The 22,388-nt window shown below is 39.1% G+C and overlaps 1 protein-coding gene across 1 annotated transcript in view; it reads left to right on the plus strand.

Moving 5' to 3' along the window:
- Window positions 1–22,388, plus strand: part of FRY (FRY microtubule binding protein) — a 451,440-nt gene that overhangs the window by 79,233 nt on the left and 349,819 nt on the right. The window contains exon 2 of the mRNA XM_055360541.2: window positions 19,855–20,027. The gene's annotated coding sequence lies outside the window, so the exon portion shown is untranslated. The remainder of the gene's footprint in view (window positions 1–19,854; window positions 20,028–22,388) is intronic.

Consider the following 22,388-nt stretch of genomic DNA (forward strand, 5'->3'; position numbering starts at 1 on the left):
GGCTTTGGGGAAATTGTGTTATATTTTTAAATCATTGATACAATTTTGTTCATAATTATTTGTATATTGGGACATCAAAAATTTTTTTAGTTATTTGGTAATAACGTTCTATAAGATTATCTATTCTTTAAAATTTATCAAATTTGCTAACATAGAATATATATGTGTGTGTGTGTATGTGTGTATATATATATATATATATATATGTATTGTTCTTCATTTACATCTATGGCTGCATCTCCTTTTTTATTCCCAAAGTAGTGTATTTGTACTTTCTCTCAGGTTTAGTCTTTACCTTTGGCAGGGGTTTTAATCTTTACTTTTTTTTTTTTTCAGACGGAGTCTGCTCTGTCGCCCAGGCTGGAGTGCAGTGGCACAATCTCCGCTCACTGCAACCTCTGCCTCCTGGGTTCAAGCCATTCTCCTGCGTCAGCCTCCCGAGTAGCTGGGACTACAGGCGCCCGCCACCACGCCCAGCTAATTTTTTTGTATTTTTAGTAGAGACGGGGTTTCACCATGTTGGTCAGGCTGGTCTCAAACTCCTGACCTCAAATGATCTGCCTGCCTCGGCCTTCCAAAGTGCTGGGTTACAGGCGTGAGGCACCGCGCTCGGCCAGAAGTTTTAATCTTTTGTTGTTATTTTAAAGATCCAACTCTTAGATTCATCAGTTCTACAGTTTTTTTAATTTACCAATTTCTGGTTTTATATCTCTTTTAAATAGTTTCTTCCCCATTTTCTTTGGACTTAACGTTATTTCCGTGTCATCTTAAATCATATATTTAATTCGCTTATTTTAATTTGTTCTAATTTAATAACAGAAATCTTAGTTTCAAAATTTTGCGTTGTGTCCCATAGAATCACAAAGGTTTGAGGACTGGAGGGAATTGTCAAAATCATATAACGCAAACCTCTTGTTTTCCACATTCAAAATGCAAACAGGTTAAAAGGCTTGTTTCACAGCTAACTAGTTGCAGAACCAAAGTAAAGACCAGACAATTTTCCTGGCCCTCCTTTTTCACTACACCGCTCCTGCTGGCTTCTTAACCAAAAAAGACACAAGAATGAAGTAAAAGGAGACCATTTCTAGTGGGAATGCCGTTGTAGTCTGGGAAACTCCTGGAGTGGCTAGGACATAAAGTAACTAGCTAAGTGCTTTTAGAGCAGATTATTATTTTTTTGTATTTCTCTGGAACAGAGGTTACTTTGTGTTGACACAAGGTGAATAAATAAGCCTTCTATTGATTCAGGTAGGGTTCAGGGCATCTGTCTTAAAGGGGCAGCACCTTACTTCAGCTGCCCAGCTCTAAGCCAGAGTTCCCAGGGAGAGGACCTCATTTTTCCCACTCATGCTTCCAGTGAGAACCACGCCCCTCCAACCCACATGCCATTGTTCCATCATGACCTGATTGCATTTTCACCCCAGAGCCACTTAGGGGAAGGATTGCCACCTCCTTGAATTAGAGTTCTCGGAGCAAGGCCAATAAGCTGAGCAGTGGGAGCAGGGAGAGGAGAAGAATAAATGGAGTGAGTGCAGCACAGCCTGCCTGCGAGAGCGTGACCTGCGTTTCTCCTTTCTTGCCCTGGCTTGAATTAGTGAAAAGGTGAAGTGGGCGGGCAGCGAACAAAGGAGTAATGTAGACATGGATTCAAAAATGAGGCTTTTCTTCCTTTCTACTTATTAAGGGTTGTGATGGTTAAATAAAAAGTTTAATTTAACACCATTTATTGGTGATCTGCTACATCAAGAAGGTATGAAAAGATGGATGTGAATGTGTACACATGTACACAAATGTATGCATATGTGCACGTGCACACACAAACACACAGACACACAGTGCAAGAGCACGAAACCCAAGGGAACCTTGTGGTGAAACATCTTTCTGTATAATGAGGAATGTTTGATAATGGGAATAATTTTACCCCTTTTTTAAGTGTCTGTTTTGTCTGGGCTGTCTACATTTTGTATAGAATAATGCTCAAGATATGTTTTTACTTCTATTTTTATGCATTGCATGAAAATAAGTGTTTACTGTTATCACCTGGAGTTACCAGTAAAATTCCATGCAGCTCACAGAAATTCAGAGTGAACCAATGATTATTAAGGGCCAATTCTGTGTGAAGCCCTGTGCCCAGGGACTTTCACAAGAATTATTTTGTTTACTCCTCCCTAACCGCTTCCTGTATAGTTGATGTTATCACTCTTTTTTTTTTTTTTTTTTGAGTTGGAGTCTCGCTCTTTCGCCCAGGCCAGAGTGCAGTGGCGCTATCTCGGCTCACTGCAAGCTCCGCCTCCCGGGTTCATGCCATTCTCCCGCCTCAGCCTCCTGAGTAGCTGGGACTACAGGCACCCGCCACCACACCCGGCTAATTTTTTTTGTACTTTTAGTAGAGACGGGGTTTCACTGTGTTAGCCAGGATGGTCTCGATCTCCTGACCTCGTGATCCGCCTGCCTCGGCCTCCCAAAGTGCTGGGATTACAGGCGTGAGCCACCGCGCCCGGCCAATGTTATCACTCTTACTTTAAAGATGAAAACAAAGAAGCTCAGAGAGGTTAAGTAACTTACCCTAGATTACACAGCTAATAAATGTCAGAATCTGGAATTAAACCCAGATCTTCTGATTTCAAGTTATATATTCTTTCCTCTGCCTGACAGACAAAAGCAATTTAATACTAGACGGTAAATGTCTTAAGGTTTAAGATAATGCCTTGTTTACTTTCATGCAGTGTGATGCCAGCTGTTTCCCAGAAGATTAAAATACGCTTTGCAGCTTATTATCTCTTATTAATTTTCATTTTTATCACAGTATTACGTAGACATTCTTTGAGAGGTCAAATAACAACTCTATAAGACCTTTAAAAAGTAGCCATTCCTTGACTCACCATACATAGTGAATTTTTTGTTCCAGGGCTATTCTGTGTAGTTTGATTTACTATTAGAAAGTAAAAGGGTAGGGAATAAGAAATTGCTTTTACTTAACAAGTATTAAGTCCCAGGCAATTTGAGCTGCACTTTCTGCAGGATATCTTATTTAATCTTAAAAACAACTCTGAGGCATCTGACTAACCTATTGTGGGATTCCAGCAATAGGGACTCCCTGGGCTGTTTCTTCCTCACAGGGCTGACTCCCATGTAAAAATGCAGCTGCTTTTCAGTTCTTCCTTCTAGTCATACCATAAATTGATTTGTTACTGATTAGACAAAAATGATGCTAAAACACATCGACACCCAGCAATTTATCTTACAAAGTCTGGGTATATTCATTTCTACTCTCTTCCTCCTGAAAACTGATGTACATTTTATAGCTTTATTTTAATTTTCTGTAGCTTTTAAATTTTGTAGCTTTTTAGAAGCTATATAAGTAGTACATAATCTTAAGTAAATGTTCTTAATTTGGCTTCTGAAGTATTGCATTTTATCCTGCCTGCAGAATGGCACATAAATAACCCTTTGAACTTGAGAGCAGACAGTACAGTCAGCTGCATTTACGAAATTCAGTACAAACAAGGAATCACTTGTTGGCACAAATTATGTTCACTAATTTTTTACTTATATTCATTTCTCTATTTAAACTATTCATGAAACACATGGTAGAAATTTCATCTCTTCCTTTCCATCCTCCACCCATTTCTTAGTCAAGGTATTCTCTGTCTGTTCTTTATGGTAGCCAGACAATTAATTTAGCCAGATAGCATTATTCTCCTTTGTTCATTCAATATAAATTCCTAGAGCTCAGAAACTCTACCCAGTTTTTTATTCCTACCTCCCAACCTTGGAGTTATATTTCTGATACATGAAAGAGCCCAGTAGCAACTACCCAGCCTTAGTGGATATCCTGCTTGTCCTTCCATGTGCTCTGGTTGTGTGTTAGGGGCAAGCGCTCATAGAAGGGAAATGGGGTTCACAGGGAGGCACAATTCACTGTGTCACACAGTAGAGCCTTGGCTCCCACAATTCCACCTGCCTGCTTGCCCTCTTCCTCTTGCTGTAATTAAAGCCTGTCCCTTCCTCAATCCTGCCTTTTGCCTTGGAATGGGCCTGTTGTCATTGTCCAAATCTATTTTTATCATCTAGACTCTAGAAATGTCAGTTGAATGAAATGGTACTGGAATCTGCTTCCCTTTCTTCCCCTTTTTTGTATAATTAACAAGAAGAACAATTACTTTTTCATTATTTTGTTTTTGCACTCTCTCATTTTGAAAGATAACCAAAGCAGTTGTTGAGAGTCACAAGCCATTTGTGCATCACGAAAATCAGCCTTGCAAGGTTAGGGTCAAGTATTCCAGCCTTATCTTTCCATATCAGCCTTTTACCTGAATATTTCATTTGGTCCTGAACTCTTACTATTTTTCTTTCTCTAAACTTCCTTTCTTCTGCTGATATCAACTAGTTAGGTATTTGTGTTTATTAAGTGCATGAAAATATAACTTCTAAAGTCCCAGATTGTTTTTAGAGCTTGCGAGGGGTCAGAAGACACAATTCTCCTTGTATCCAGCTTACTCTTAGCCCTGGGTGCCTTCTGCAAGAATGCACATGCACCTGGCAAGACATAGGCAGCCCCAGCAACTCAGGAGGATGTGGCTCCAGTTCCACAGTCTAACAGACATTTACTGAGCATTTATTGTATGCCAGGCACTACACATACAAAGATGAAGAAGAAAAGAGTTACATCCCAGCAAGGGAGACTGATATGGAAGCAGATAATTAAAAAATAGTGGCAGATAGTTGTATAGAGTGAGGTAGGAGCACAGAATGGCAACGGACTCAGCTGCAGAGAGCCAAAATGGTTTCTTAATGGAGCTTGAGAAATTGGGAGGGGATTATGCAGTGCAGAAAGCGAGGGAAGGGAATTAAGGAGTGAGCAGAGTGTTAGCAAAGGATTCCAGGATGAGGTGGCAACATGAACTCAGGCACAGACTGAGAAACAACTGGGGGTGGGCAGTGTTTGGGTATTAACTGCATGCAATTGAGTTGCTGAACAGAGATGACTGTAAAAAGGTAAACCGGCAGTCACAGAGGAAATGCTTAGTCATACCAAGGTATGGAAATAGAGCTAACATTGCATTTGTACCTGTAGCCCATAGGGAGCCTTAGAAACAATTTAAACTGGAGCATGAACTCACCACTTGCCTTTTAGATGGAGCCATTTGGCACCAAATTTAGGATATATTTGGGAGGGAGAGCACTAGAGGCAGAGAGGAAGCTGTTGCAGAATCCTGGCAAGGTTATTGGAGACCTGCATTAGGACAAGGGTTGTAGGAATAGAGGAAGTCCTGAATTCTAGGAGGTAAAATTGGCAGCACCTAGTTAGCAGTAATTGCGTATAGTGGTGATGAGAGGGAGAAATTTAGAAGGATTTCCCAAGTTAGAAACTTGTTTGGCCACGAAAATGCAGGACAGGGAGCAATTTAGAGATCATGATGATTTCAATCCTGGTTATGTTGAGTTTTGGATGATCCTGAGTATCCAGATGGAAATGTCAGGGAGTTGGATGTAGGAGCCCAAATTTGAGGCAGTAAAGTAGATTTGAGAATTATATATATTTGAGGAACTCACAGCCAGTACTTGTGAATGGAGACCCAGAGGTTGATTAAATTTATCCATCAATTAACAATACCTGTTTAAAAATCCAAAGCTGCTTAGACATGGATATAGATATAGATATACACACGCGTGTATGTATGTGTGTTTATGTGTGTGTGTGTACTGTTCCCTCCTCTACTAGGGATCAGTATAATAAGTATTTTGTGAAACATTGCATCAGAAGGGGCGTTTGCAAGGAATGTAGACAAAACATAAACCAAAAATCACACACCTCCTCCAAAAAACGAGTGGTTCATGTAGAAAATTACAGCTTTGGATTCATGTCAGGGAAGAGTGTTTGACAGCTACAGGATATGAAAAGAAAAAGATTCAGATGACTGACTTGTTTGGTCTGAGGAAAGAAAGAATGTTCACAAGAAGTCAGCGCCCCTTGTATCTTCTGGTATCTAATGAAGTCACTTTAATATACCCCTGCCCCACAACTCTAACAGCGTTGTTAGTGTGTTTGCCCAGCTGTTTTCTTCCCCCTAGGAAGTAGGAAACTGTACAGTATATTACTTCTTTTTAGAGCTGGGCATTCACTAAAGTCTTTTTGATATTTTAAAGTAGAAGTTAAATTGTAGAGATTTTCCAATTTATGTATTTATTTTGAGACAGGGTCTCACTCTGTTGCCCAGGCTGGAGTACAGTGGCACGATCATAGCTCACTGAAGCCTCGACCACTGGGGCTCAACGGATCCTCCTACCTCAGCCTTCTGGGTAGCTGGAACCACAGGCATGCACTGAGATGCCCGGCTGATTTTTTATTTGTAGAAACGGGGTCTTACCATGTTGTCCAGGCTGGTCTCAAACTCCTGGACTCAAGCTATTCTATTCTCCCATCTTGGCCTCCGAAAGTGTTGGGATTACAGGCATGAGCCACCACTCCCAGCATATCGTAGATATTTTCTAGAGAAAAGAAGCTTCATATGTATATCTGTATAGTGTGATGTGTGTGTATGTGTGTTACCCTCCAAATAATACATGGAACTCCCTTATTAAGTGATTTAAATAATTTTGTTATGATTCCTATCCTGGAATGGCAGAAGAAGAAACATTTGTCACAGTTGGTAAATATTATATTTTTGTTTCAAGTATGAATTACATGGAGAATTGCATACTAGTTTTTCCAAAGTTCTTAAATTTAACAGAACTCTTAAGTGTCGTGTTACCATAAACTTCTTAAGAACTGTATCTTGACTTAGAAAAGGGAGTTTAGATAAACCACAGTTAAATACCTGGCCTTTCCAATAACTGCTAGATAGAAAATAAAGGTCGGATGAAAGCAAAGACATGAAAGCTTAAGCTGAGGTATTCTTTTGAGAATTTTAGAGGAATTATTGTGGAAAATGGAAAGCCACAAAAATAATTTTATCAAATTGCTAGTCAAACCTCATCTTCATAAAGACCAAAATAAAACCATAAGCAATCATGGAAAAAAACTGACCTCCCTAATAGGATAGCATTTCATCAAGGTGGCGTGATAGTTGATCCTTTGTGGAGAAACTTGTTCAACAACCAAAAAATACAGGTTTGTGTAGAACACAGTAATTACTAATTTAGTGAGAACACTGTTAACTTTTGGTTGTTTTCTGTCTAGTTTGAGGACAACCTGTAGAAAAATGTAAACTATATTTTGACTTCATTTGCCCTCTTCCAACAGTTGGCATATGCCAGAAGAGTGAAAATTTATTTCTTTATTTGCCTGTATAAATTGCAATTATAAAGACAATTCATTTAGCTTATATCAGACTCCTGAGTCTCTAATAAGTTATTTGAGATTAGCCCACCTTCTTTAGCATATAAAAGTGGTCAATATGTGTTGGTTACATAGCATGAAGACCTATTCTATGTGCAGGGAAAGGGGGCCCACGGAGCGTGATGTGCAGGAATTTAAGGCGCATCATAAAGCTTGTTCTAGTTTCTCCTCTCATGGCCTACCACAAGGCTCACATGGCCATTAGGGAAACAGTTTTGTGTTAAAGTAGAATGTCCCAAAGTGTGTTCTGCAGAACATTAAGGCTAAAGAATACCAATAGTTATTATGTAGACAAAAGGGGAAAGAAAGTTCTATATTCAACTAAGTTTGGAAAATGATGGTTGAACAAACAAAGGTAAACAGGGTTGCTTCTTTGCTGCAAAATTCAAGAGTCTTCGACATGCTTTCTCACATGGTCAGTCTCCAAGACAGGACAGTTGTGTGCAGAATTTTATAGATGTTTCTCACCTGGGTACACCTCTGAGACTTGGATGTTCACAAATCTGCTATTTGAAGATGATGGGTTGGCTGAGAGTGGTGGCTCATGCCTGTAATCCCAGCACTTTGGGAGGCCAAGGCGGGCAGATCAACCAAGGCCAGGAGTTTGAGACCAGCCTGGCCAACGTGGTGAAACCCCGTCTTACTAAAAATACAAAAATTAGCCGGGTGTGGTGGTTTGTGCCTGTAATCCAAGCTACTCGGGAGGCTGAGGCAGGAGAATCGCTTGAACTCAGGAGGGACGTTGCAGTGAGTTGGGATCATGCCATCACACTCCAGCCTGGATGACAGAGTGAGGCTCCATCTCGGGGTGGTGTTGGGGGGTGCGGGGAATTGGTTTAAGGCACTTCAGAAGTTCTGTGAAAGTCTGACTATGTGGCCTCAGGAAGTGGGTTAAGTCAGAGGCTTCAACTAGTATGTAATTTTGGTTTCTTTGGCCTACATAGTGTTTTTAAAAACCTAAAGCCAACATTTACAAATCAAGATATTTCAACATAAAAATCCAGGTTACAAGTTTCTTTTAAAAATTAGAGGTTGAGACAAATCGGGGGCTTCAGTCCTCCAGAGCCACAGTCCACTGGGTGTTGGAAAGCCACTGCCCCTTTAGAGGAGAGATGTTTACCCCAGTTTTCAGAGTGTTTACCACTGTTTATGTTCTTACACTACAACATCACTCATTTATCTCACTTGGGCAGCCCCTCCCATCCCCATGATGCCATTCACATGGATGAACCATTCCTTTGGCTGAGAACAGTCACTGAGGTTAAATCTGGGTGGCAGGCGATGGCAAGACAAAGCCTATGGTCTGGAAGCAAATATGACAAAATATAGACAGTGGTTGTCTTGATTGGTGAGGTTATAAAATGTTTTCTGACTCCTTTTATTTACTTTTTGTGCTTTCCAAATATTCTGCAACAACCATGTGTTTCTTATGTAACTAAAAGAGAGAATTAAAAAAAACAGCTAAAGAGCTTCTGAAATATAGATTTTTTAAAAAGATTTGGTTGCTATGAAAGTATCTGCCTCCCTTTGAATCCTAACTACTAATAGTATTAATACAATGAGTAAGATAAGTATATATTTGGGCAAAAAAACCCAAAAATATATCTGCTTTAAAAGCTTTCTTAAGATCCTGTTTTTCAGCTGTTCATCATAATACTACAAATATTTAGTTTTATGAGGGTAGAAAAGTGTTGATTGGGCATCTGTGAAGTTTGGTTTTTGATATTTGGGCCTTTGCTAGCTTCTAGAATATGATATAAATAAAATAAGATAAACATATTTTTATCTAGAGAGTGATAAAAAATAAATAGATGGATGGGTAGATTCATCTGAGATGATAGGAGAGCCTGGGAGAATTGAAGTGGAATATCAAGGCCCACCTTACTGTCGAAGGCAGTTCCCAGCGTTGACCACGTGTTTTTGTGGCTGGCTAGTACTCCCCAGCAAGCAAATAGGCCAGACTCTGAAATCTTGTATACTACATAGGCACATTTGGAATCCTGAATTGGAATTTAATTCCTGGGCAGAGGTAAGAAAATGGTGACTCCTTTTTCACTCTTGAAGGTAGAAAGACCTTCTGCTTTTTGGAAGGACACCTTTTGAAATCCCTCATTTGATTTTGTTGTTTTCCCTGTATCAAAGAAAATGGCCTAGAAATCAGGATGGGGACACGAGATGCTTTGTGGATAAGGAACCAGGGAAATGGAAGGCAGAAGCAAAAAGGAAGCGCCTGGAATTAGTTGGAAAACAAGGAATAAACGGGGAAATGTATATTTTATAGATGTTGGTGTGAATGGAGGAATAGGCGTTGTGGAAATTATTTACCTGATGTAGTTTCTCGGCCTCTCAATGTGTTTCCTCCACTGTCTAATGGAGATAATGTTAGTACCACACTCACGAGGGTGAATGAAATGCTGCATGAGAAATGCTTAGCATAGGACCTGGCCAGCGGAAATGCACAATAATTTATTCAGATTCAGAGATAATCTTTTTATTTTTTGCTATTTTTAATATTGATTTTCAGTTTTATTGAGTAATGGTAAAAGAATGCCTTACATAGTGTGACAACATAAAACAAATTGGTATTTTGAGATTTGTTTCATGGCCTAATACATAGCCCTTTTTTTGTTGTTGTTCTAAGTAAGTTTGAAAAGACAGTATTTTTGGGTGTAGTGTTCTTTGTCCATTACATCAAGCTTTTTCATTGTCATATTTAAATCTGTATTATTACTATTTTTTTGTTTGCTTAATACCAGTTTCTGAGAAACTATCTTACTCCTGTATACGTGAGGTTATGAAAAACGCCAACCCCAAAGCCAAGTTGGCATTTAAATGGCCATGAATTATAACGTTTTTCCTCTGACTATACCTGAAATTGCACAGAATAGAGCTAGCTTGATGTAGGAGATGACGAGGACATTTTAAGTATTTTTCATTAAATGTGTGGCATCACCTCAACAATCAGTGCAACATGAGATTCAACTGCAAAGCTACTGAAGGTATTCTTGCTGCACTTCCTTCTGGAGGGTTCGGATAGAAGAGCCTGAAGAACATCAGTGGCATCAGAAAGCATGGGAAGAATCTCCAGGTTTTTCATTTTGTCCAGCCCTTCGGTGTGTGGTAAGCCAGCACCTAAACCAACTAAGATAACCAATATTTATCCTGATCTTGAAATTCTTTGGGCTAAAATATTTCACAATTTTTGTTGGTAGCTTGTGAGGAAACCCTTTCTGTCAAGAAATGCTTCCCCTTCCAGCCTCCATTTTGGCTTTTCACTCATTTACTCTTTCCTTCTTTCTCTAATGTTTGTTGAGCACCTTCTCTGGGCAACTCACTGTAACAATGAATGTGTTACCTAGAAATGTCAAAGGAGACATTCTTTCTGACATTCTTGGAGTCTTACAGTGTATAAATTAAAACTTAAACATAATTCAGGGTAAGAAAGTCCTTGTCAGAGTGAGAAAGACTCACATAACTCTTGGGCATATGTATATTTTCCACTCACTGTTCATGCAGGTGATAGAATCAGAAGAACTATTTTCACTTTTATTTATTAATTTTATTAGCTGGAGCCAGGCATAGCAGCTCATGCTTGTAATTCTGGCACTTTGGGAGGCCAAGGTGGGAGGATGGCTTGAGACCAGGAGTTGAAGACCAGCCTGGGCAACCATAGTGCCAACCCATCTCTACAAAAAAATAAAAATAAATTAGCCAGGCATGGTGGCGTACGCCTAGGGTGCCACCTACTCAGGAGGCTGAGACAGGAGGATTGCTTGAGCCCAGGAATTCGAGGCTGCAAGGAGCCATGATCATGCCACTGCACACCAGCCTGGGTGACAGAGTGAGACCCTGTCTCAAAGAAAAAAAAATTATATTAGCGGAATCCATTTCCAAATCTTTGGTCAAATGCACTGAGAGAAGGTGTAGCACTGCCTTTTAAAAGAAGTTTTATTTACATATAATTGACATATAATAAACTGCACATATTTATACAATTTGATAAGTTGTTTTGTTTTTGTTTTTTGTTTTTTGAGACTTGAATCCAACACCACCCCTTCAACATTTCATCCAGTGTCTTGGTAATCCCCCACTCCCGTCCCTCCACCACTATCGCCAGGCAACCACTGATCTGTTTTCTGTCATTGAAGATTAGCTTACATTTTTTAGAATTTCGTATCGGTGGAATCATACGGTATGCAGCTTTTTGGTCTGCTTTCTTTCACCCAGCCTAATTATTTTGAGACTCATCCATGCTGTAGCCTTCCTTTTATTGCCAAATAGTATTCTATTGTATAGATACACCAGTTTATTCATTCAATTGTTGATGAACATTCTGTTTCTAGTATTTGGCTATTATATAAGTAAAACTGTTATGAACATAATATACATGTCTTTGCCTTCATGTCTCTTGAGTAGGTACTGAGAGTAGAATGGATGGATTATATGGTAGGTGTATGTTTAGATTTTTCAGAAATTTCTAAACTTTTTTCTGAAATGATTTTACCATTGCATATGTGAATTCCAGTTGCTCCACATTTGGTTTGGTCAGTCTTTTTTAATTTTAGCCGTCCTAATAAGTAGGTAGTGGTATGTCATCATGGTTTTAAGTTGCATTTCTTTAATGACTAATGATGCCAAACACATTTTCATGTACTTATTTGCCTTCTTCATTTTTATGAAGTATCTGCTCATGTATTTTGCCCATCTTTTAATTGCATTGTTTGTTCTTATTGTTGAGCATGGAGATTTCCTCACATATTCTGGATATAAGCTCTTTACTAAATAAATGCCTTGCAAATATTTTCTCCCAGTCTGTGTCTTATCTTTAGATTCTCTTCACAGTGTCTTTCAAAAAGCAGAAGATTTTAATTTTGATAAAGTCCAGTTTATTAATTGCCTTCCATGGATCAGAGGCTTTCTCTTACATTTTCTTCTAGAAAATGTATAGTTTTAGAGTTTACATTTAGGCCAGTGGTCCATCTTGAGTTAGTGTTTGCATGTGGTATGAGGTATAGATCAAAGTTAATTTTTTTTTTGCATGTGGATGTCCAAGTATTCTATCACAACTTATCAAAAAGACTATTTTTTCTCTACTTAATTGCCTTTGCACTTTTGTCAAAAATAAGTTGTCTGTTTATTTATGGGTCCATTTCCGGACTCGCTGTTCTATTCCACTGACCTTTTTGTCTATCGTTATGCCAGTACCACACTGTCTGTAGTGTAGCTTTATGTCAAGTCTTGAAATCAGTAGGTTTTTTGTTGTTGTTTTTGTTTTTGTTTTTTAAGATGGAGTCTCCTTCTGTTGTCCAGGCTGGAGTGCATGATCTCGGGTCGCTGTAACCTCCACCTCCTGGGTTCAAGCAATTCTTCCTTCCTCAGCCTCCTGAATAGCTGGGATTACAGGCATGGGCCACTTTGCCCAGCTAATTTTTGTATTTTTAGTAGAAACGAGGTTTCGCCATGTTGGCAAGGCTGGTCTTGAACTCCTGACCTCAGGTGATCTGCCTGCCTTGGCCTTCCAAAGTGCTGGGATTACAGGCGTGAGCCACCACGCCCACAGAAATCAGTAGTATTAATTCTCCAACTTTTTTCTTTTTCAGTGTCATTTTGGCTATTCTTGATCCCTTGCATTTCCATTTGAATTTTTGTATCAGTTTGTAACTTTCTACCAAAAAAAATTTTTGCTAAGATTTTGACTGGTATTACATTGAATCCACAGATCAGTTTTGTTATAGCTTAACAATACTGAGTCTTCTGACCCATGAACATAATATATCTCTCCATTTACTTAAATTTTCTGTAATTCCTTTTAGTAATATTATTTTAGTTTTCAATAGACATATCTGTCACATCTGTTGTCAGATTTATTCCTAAATATTTAATATTTTTATGGCATTAAAACATTTTAATTTTGTTTCTCATTGCTAGTATAGAAACACAATTGATTTTTGTGCATTTATCTTATATCCTGCAGCCTTGCTGAGCTCATTTATTAGTTCTTGTAACTTTTCTATAGGTTCCATCAATTTTCTACATAGATGATTATTTTATCTGCAAATACAGTTTTGTATCCAATTGGATGCTCTTTATTCTTTTTCTTGACTGATAACACCATATAGAGCCTTCAGTACAATGTTAATAGAAGTAGCAAGAGTAGATGTCTTGCCTTGTTCCTGATCTTAAAAGGAAAGCAAGCATTCAGTCTTTCATCAAGTATTATATCATCTGCAGGCTTTTTGTAAATGTCTTTTATTAGGTTGAGGAAGTTTCCTTGTTCTTACTCTGTTGAGTGTCTTTAAAGAGGGAAATGGGCTAACCAGAGGTTGTTAGTTAAGACATAAAGGGCCAAGTGCCATGTCAAAGGTAGAATGCTTAAGGAACTAAGCCTCCAAGTAGCCAGACCTGTTGGGAGTCTGAAGCAATAACTCAAGAATGAGATAATGAATACTACCACTGGTCAGTGTCAGCAGGGGTGAGGAAGAAGACACAGATCAAAAGATGTTTAAGGGGTAAAAATGACATGATTTGGACAGAATAATTCCACGGTTTCTGGCTGGGGTCACTGGGTAAATGTGGTGCCATTTTGGTAAAATAAAAAATACAGAAATTCAGGAGCTGCACATTTGGAGGAACCAGTTTTATACATGCTGAGTTTCCACCAGGAAATAGTCAGTATGCAATTAAATATAGATATCTAGGACACTATGGAGAAGTAGGCGGGGAGCTTGGACTTAGACATCATCAGCTCACAGATGCAAGTTGAAACCGTAGGTGAGAATGCCTAAAGATGGTGGAGCCACTGATGCAGCAGCCAGCTCAGTTACAGTGGGCACGTGACAGCCTGGTTCTGGCAACCGCATTTCTGAAGTTAAACACTGTCCTAGTATTTGGACACACAAAAAATAAAATTTTTCAGTTCTTTTATGAATGCAAATTTTAGTTCAATCCCTTAAACAGAAGAATAAGACATAAACTAACAGTACTTCCTCTCATAGACCATGTGGGTGTGTCAGGGGTAGTGTAGAGAGGGAGATTTCTTTATTTTGTACCCTCTCACCAAAGAGAGCCGCATAAGCCTAGGAAAAAAAATGTGCCCTTACACCTTACCTTAATTTGAGAAAAGGCCAGGCATTTACTGGCATTTTGCTGGGACTTGCACAATTGAGCAAGGAAGAATGCAAGTGTAAATGAAGTTAGATTTCAAGCCAGTAAAAACTGGTTCTGAAGCTTTTTAAAAAAGATAAAGTCTGCATGACTTTAAAAACTGTGTTAAGAGTCTGCTTCAGCAAATCCCTCTATCACAGTTTCTGGAATAAATAAAGATGGTTTAGGAGAAGGGTTACTTACTGGAGCTAGAAAATTTTAAATTTTGTTAGGAATTACCAACTTGTTTTAAAAGGTTACAGCCAAATTTTTAATGCAGACTTTTTCAAAGTCTGTATTATTATCTGGAAGATGTCTGATATATGATGTTGTTAAAATGTATATTATAACACCACTGATTGTTTTTACTTCAGCTCTCTATTTTCTCAGATTGTCCAATCTTGTTTTTCCAGCATCCATACTTCTGCATGAGGTAAGGTCCTGTGTTGGCACAGGATTGCTCTATTTGTCATTCTGTGGACATTCGGTGCTAATGTCACACCTTAGTGCCTTTGCCCAGGGTCCACTCATCTGCCTTGTGAACTTACTACTTCTCTGAGAACCCTTTCCCATCCCCTCTCTCCATCAGGAAGAGAAGACTGAAACACTTTTTTGTGTCACCTCTGCACAGAGCAGTCATTCTGTATTGCAACAATTTGTTTATTGTTGTTCTGCTCCTTTTTTAGATGAAAAGATTCTTAAGAATAGAGATCTTGAACATAGCATGGTGCCAAACACATAACAGGTATTCAATAAATGGGCCTGCCAAAGAGAGGGAGGGAGGAAAACAGACTTTTTAAGGAGCCCCTGAAGAATCTGAGCAGAAGGGACCTGAGACATAGGAAGACAAATGAGAAATAATAATGTCATGGAAGCCAAGGGAGCAGAGAATTGTAACAGGGGAAGACTTATCATTAGCGTTCATTCCTATTGAGAGCCAATGAGATACTGAACATCCACATTGTATTTTTAGGATCTAAGAAAAGATTTCCTCAGCTATAATCATACCACAGGTAGTACTGCAAACATTGTTACCCATATTGAGCAAAGATATGTTGGCAACAAGACCTTTTGGAGGGAGAAGTCAATTGACCTGTTTGACTTGGTGATGTCCATCATCCTGATGTTCTATACTGTTATTTTTTCCTAGTGTCAAACCCACTGATTAGTAGGTCATCTCAGTTGAAAACTGAATAGAGTTCAAAAATAAGAAATGTTTGCAGGATATGCAGTATAGCTGGGTCAGATTGAGATTTGGAATTAATTTGGTAAATCCATACAGGCCTAAAATCTTCTTGGCAGACCATTTCTGTGAAGGTGACAATGAGAAAAATGGTGACGGTTGTAAAATTGTGTTGTTCTCAATATAATTGCAGCTATCTCACAACAAGCAAAATAATTCAGCAGTTCTATTTAAAAGCTGCCAATAGGGCTGGACACAGTGGCTCATTGCCTGTAATATCAGCCTTTTAGGAGGCCAAGGCAGGAAGATCACTTGAGGTCAGGAGTTCAAGACCAGCCTAGGCAACCCCTATCTCTACAGAAAAAAAGCTACGAAAATCCACAAGGAAAGCATGGCTACAAAGTGAGGAAATGTCTTTCTACAGACTGTTTGAACAATCTGAGGGAAAGAAGATTAAAGTCTTACCAAGAAGAATAAAATTTCCATGATATTATAACACCATTTAATATAAAATACACAGCATCTTGAAGGATAATAAAATAATTCAAAAGAGATTAGTATATTGGATTCATAGAAGAATAGAGACCTTTAAAAACATAATGGTCAGCCAGGCATGGTGGCTCATGCCTGTAATCCCAGCACTTTGAGAGGTCGAGGCAGGAGGATCACTTGAGCCCAGGAGTTCAAGGCCAGCCTAGACAACATGGTGAAACTCCATCTCTACAAAAAAATACAAAAAGTAGCTGGGCATGGTGGTGCACACCTGTAGTCCCAGCTACTCAGGTGGCTGAGGTGGGGGGTTTGCTTGAGCCTGGGAGGTGGAGGCTGCAGTGAGCCATGATTGCTGCCACTGCACTCCTGTCTGGGTGACAGATAGAGACCTTGTCTCAAAAATAATGATGATAATGATAATAATTGTCATTAAAACAGAAAATGTCCATTTATGTATTTAAAATTATTTATTTATACTATCAGTTTTGAAATTCCTCTTAGCCCAAAGCCTGTATCATCGTTCTTCTGACCACCTGAAAAAAAAAATTCCACTTTGGCTGTTGCTATACAGAAGGAGAGATGGACTTAACATTGTAATCTATAAATATTCTCATGTAGACAAACCAAGCTAAATGTTCTGTGGTTGATTGTCATTCATGTGGCAGCCAATTTAACTATTTTGAAAGAATGATTTGCTTTACCTTTTCATGTTCACAGATTTAATACTACTTTTGAATAAATAAAAATTGTTCCTTGTTTACATTGCTCTAATACTTGAACAATAGAAAATTGAAGTTGTTCTCACTTTTCTCCATTAAAGAAGTGTATTAAATGAGCTAGATCCCCATCTGTTTCTATTCTCTATGAGGGGAAAATGAGTTGGGCAGGAGAGAGATGAAGTTGGACACATCGGGAACTTCTCTTGCCTCTCTTAGGTCATTTAATTTTTAGAGGTTTAGAGGACTTGATGTACCTCTGAAATAGGGTAGAGGATTTTTTTTCCTAATCATAATTTAAATGTCAGGAATACATAATGTTTTTATCTAAAATGCATTTTAGTGTGAAATGCGTCAACATGGATACTAGTAGGAATGCAATTACTTTCTAATATACTCTGGCAAAAATTTGAATTTCCTTGCTTTTTCTCTTTCATTCTGTGAACCTCAAAGACCTCCTGACAACTGTTACATAGGGCAAACCTAGTTAAGTGAGCCAGATCACTCCTTCACAGAGTCGATGCAGTGAGGATCTGCTTGAAACCAATAATTGTTTTTAGGAAAGTAGAGAAAGACTTTTAATTCCTTTTAGATATTACACACATTTAACAATTGTTATGGTGGTATAGTTTAAGGCATGAACTTGGACTTTGGAGTCAGATAAAACCTGTGTTCAAATCTTCTGTCCTCTAATTCCTGTGTGTTTGACTCTGTGTCTCAGCATCTTCATCTATAAACAGGGTGATTAGGAGGAATCAATGAGGTAATGCATGCCAAAGGCTTAGCACAGAATCTGGCCAGTTTTAAGCATGCAGTAAATGATGGCTATTATTATAATGCATTCCAGGTGCATATGTACTTCATTCTGTGTTTTCAGCGGGACTCTTAAAGACAAAGGCACACTATGCAGGCATACCTGGTGTACACTCTGTGTGATAATAACACCTTTCCTTGGAGACTTCTATTTAATCTCATACATGCTCTTATGTTGGCCCCATGGTAACAGTGTGATTGAGAAAGACACACTCACCAAATAGTTTGAGCTTCTGCTTTCCTGATTGCTGAATTTCTCCCAGTTAGCACCCAATCTTTTGTGCCCTAGGATTCTATCTTGCTTTATATTTGAAAATTAAACACTGTTCTTGAAGTTTGGGTTGTAGGAATGTATGTTTTTTCCTCCTATTATATCATTATCTCAAACTTTAAAAAATGCTTTTACTTTATATTTCCTCACTAGAAAAAATGTATTATCATTAGGGTGAGGGAGATTCAGGCAGTCTCATGGGCTTTTAGAAATGGTTGCATACAAGTCACTCATTGTTTTGAAGTTCATGGTACATTTCAACTTGACAAAGTTATTCTAGGTCCTGGGAGGGAAGTGGTGCAGATGATTCTCAGAATTGGTGAAATAACTTAATAATCTAATACATAAATATGATTGCTGGATTATAATTATAGTTATGATTGCTAGATTATAATGGTAACTCTCAATTGGGCATACTTGTAAGAAAAAATGCTTTTCTCTCCAGAAAATCTGTTGTGGTTTGGAGACCTGTTGCTGAAAGGGCATAAAGAGAACAAAACTTGTATTAGTGTGGAAGTATATTCTCAAGTTGGTAAACAGAACCAGCTCCTAAATATCAACAAATATTAAAACGTATTTAGCATCTAGGAAACCAAAATAAACAGTGATTTCTGAAATGACCCCTAAATCCCTTATAATGTTATGTATCTATTGATTCCAGGCACTGGGAAGGGAAAAGGCAAATCTCATCTTCTCACATTGCAACCAGACAGAACACAAAAGGGGTGTTGTGTGTATGTGACAGAGAGAGATTGCTGATGGACATGGGCATAGCCCTGAGGCATGGCTGGGGAAGATGAATTATAGAGTGATGATTTCTGCACAGTCAGTTAAGGAAGAAAGAGCAGAACATTTCCACATACATAGAGCAAGAGGGAAGGGAGCAAAGGACATAAAAATGCAAAATCCAGGAGAGAGAGAGAGAAAGAAGCTGGATGATAGGACAAGCAGGAATCTTGAGTGAAGAAATGCTGGTTTTTCTTAGACCACCAAACCCATTGACCATTTTAGTTTAAAGCTAGGCAGAATCCCCGCAAGGATAATAACGTTGACTTTTTATTTGTGAGTGGAGGCCTGTCATTACTTCTATGGCTAAGGCTTGTTTTCTAGACCTCTGACTCCACTGCCAGGCAGTAGGAACTTCTGGAGAAGCTATCTGCCAGCTGGAGCACAGGATGGAAGGGGTGGGTGGCAAGCAACAGCGGGTTCCCGGCACTGCTGCCTGACACACGCCTACAACCAGTTCCTTCCTGGTCATCACCAGTCATCTCTCATCTCCCTCTTCCAGCCAACTTCCAGTTGGCGGCCAGCCAAATAAGACACTGAATAAAGAAGGATGTTCGTTCTGTGTTATGTGTATAGCTTGAAACTTAAAGGTATGAGGGAATGTAAAAATGCTTCCCCAAAACTGTTTAAAATCTGTAAGAGTTTGGGAAATGATACAAAAAATTAGACTTGTAATTTACGTAGGCATTTATTCTTGAATAGTGAACTGTGTTTGCTTTATGGCGTTGCACCCATGAAGCTGAAATTTCATGCAGCAACCATTACACCACTTTTGTTACCATCCACTCTGAGTCACATCTGTTCAAATTCCCCAGTCTTCTGCCAACTGATGGTTTTTTTTTTGATCTCTCCTCCCCTGTGCTATTAACTGTAGAAAGGAGGGGCTACTTAGTAATTCTACACCTGTTAAAGTCCACGCCTATCAACTTGTTAAGCTTCCCAAACAAGTGCAGGGTAAAGCATGAGAACATCAGAGTCTGGGGCGGCGGCGCGGCTGCAACGGTGGCTGTGACGGTGGCTGCCGCTGGGTTTGGCTTTTTGGATTTTTGTTCAGAGTCGCTAATGTATCCCTCACAATGGCAGTTGATGACAGCAATTTATATTCCAGAACGAAGAACAAACTAAATTCATCTCAAAATGATTATAAATCATCAAGAAGGAGTAGCCTGCCACCTGAACTACTCATAGGAAATGACATTAGAGGAAGACTTCAAAGAAATATTAAGAACTTGGATCCTATTCACCTGAGGCACCCGAAGAAGAGACCATCCATATTTCCAGGTAGGAATTGTTTACAGTTATACCATCCAATTGAAACAAAACCAAACACACACACACACACACACACACACACACACACATTATATTTCCCTTGTTACAATCAGATGTTCATTTAAAATTAACTTGGGTTACATTCAAAGACTTTAAGTAAATAAACATGTCTGAATATAAAAGTTAGAACAATTGTTTGATCTGAAAGCACACCATCTTCTTCCTTTTATTTTCTTTATTGATTGTAACATCTTTAAGGACCTGTAAATAGGCAGCTATTTTATTATTTGTTGGCATCAGCAGGAATGTGGAACTACTTTGCTTGCAATCCTGAAGAATTCCATTGATGTATTTCATTCTCTGGCATTTTTTTTTTTTGCAATATTATTGGATTGTTGAGTGAAGTTGATGTTTGTGTGCACCAAAAATTAACACCATTAAACACTCCAATGCATGCTTCAAATTCCTGTCTTGCATCAGAGCCTAAAACCATTTGTAGTAAAAAGCTCAACTGAACAGTGTGGATGGTGAAATATATTAGAGCACAGGAGACATGGATTTCAGTCTTGATAAAAGGACTCTGATGTCTGCCCCAGATGTTTTTGTGTGGATATTATAGATACGTAGATTGTCAGAGATACCTGTGACTGCGAACCTTAATTGAGCTAAGTGATCACTGGAGAGTATAAATTATATGAATTATATAGCCAATTTGGTTTCAATACTATTTGCTTTGGAATTTCCAGGAAAAACTGAAAGTGGCCTTTTTGTTATGGCTGATCGATTTATTGGAGCCTTCTTTATGGGGGACAGATGAGACTAAATTATTTTTTGGTTTTCTGTATTCATAGAGTTAACCCAACACTTAGGGCTAACTCTATGAATGTAGGAAACCAAAAAATAATTTAGTCGAGTTTTACTTCATAAAAATTATATGGACTACCCAAACAGCTGACTCTTTATACTGCTTTTGGAAAGCGAGAAGATAATGATGATTTAGAGATATGGAACTCAAAATTACATTTCTTCAAGAAGCTATTTTAATAAATTTCTTCAGTTCAGTGATATTGCCCTAGTGTCACACTCTTCTGCAGAAAAGAAGCAAAACTCAGCCTGGAGTGGGCCAGAAGGTGTAAGCATGTGAGTGTGTTAAGGGGAAGGAGAGGGGGATGGTATGAAAAGTGCTGGAAAGAGGAGCATTTGGGTGCCTGAAGTATTTCACAGAGCACAGTCACTTTCTGCCTGTTCGCTTGGATCTCCTGAGGGTACCAAGGAGCTCAGGCCTGCTGTGTTTCCTAAAACTACATGGTATGACGTACTTTCTGATGAATTGGTTCACTAGCCCTTCTTCCAGAACCTTCTTGCAGAGCAGTTCTTCACCTTTTGCTTTTTCTTCTCTTAACATTATTCTTTGGTTAATTATGTCTGGATTCAGGTACGTTATAATTCATCCTGCACTTCTCTGCCACCACCGACATAGCCCCACCCCCATACTTCATGAAGCCTTCTTCTTTCCAAACAACTGGATCCAGGGGAATGCCTCACTCCTGCAGCCAGCATTCCTGCTTTGCCCTCTCATTCTATAAGGTCATCTGGCCCTGGCTGATAGCTACAGCCACAAACTTATGAGAAGGCCTCTTGGCTTGAATCTTACATAAGTTGTCCTTTCTAAGATCTTGAGTTGACATAATTAATTTGACAAGGTGGAGTTGTGAAAAGAGCACTCAACTTCAGGGAGCTGAGTTCCAGTCTAGACTATGTCCTTAACTACCTGTGTATGTTCTCCAAGCTACCTCACTGACCCCTGTGACCCCTCAACTATACCACCTGTTTCTGCTCTTTCTGTGCCCAGTACTCTCCTTAGGGGCAGCAGCAGGAGAGGGGCGCTTCCCACCCCTCTCCCAACCTCTCCACGAGGGTCTCCAGTGGACAAGTTACAGAGTCACCTGCCCAAACTTTGTGCAATACTTACTGGCTACTTGATTTCTAAATCCCCGCTACGTAAACCACGACTCCACCCTCAGTCAGGCAGGTTTCACTAACTGACTGATTTTTACAGTGGATGATTTAGAAACTCCCCTGGGCCATCAGTTTTCCCACAGTGCCTGCGTACCACCTGAAAACAGAAATGCACACAGATTGTGATAACCATTCCCATTCTAGCTATGCAGTGGCACATAAAGAATAGGCATAATAGATGTGGAACCCAATGGTCAGAGAAATTAAGGCACATATCAAAATTAATGAACATCAAAACTAAGACTCAGACCTTGGTCTTTTGACTCCAACACTGAAGCTGTTTCTACTCTGTTCCACTTTACTCCATTGTCAACTGTTATCATTTGTCTGATGAGATTCAAGACTTGAAGA

Source organism: Gorilla gorilla, chromosome 14, assembly GCF_029281585.2.
Source record: "Gorilla gorilla gorilla isolate KB3781 chromosome 14, NHGRI_mGorGor1-v2.1_pri, whole genome shotgun sequence".
Lineage (NCBI taxonomy): Eukaryota > Metazoa > Chordata > Mammalia > Primates > Hominidae > Gorilla > Gorilla gorilla.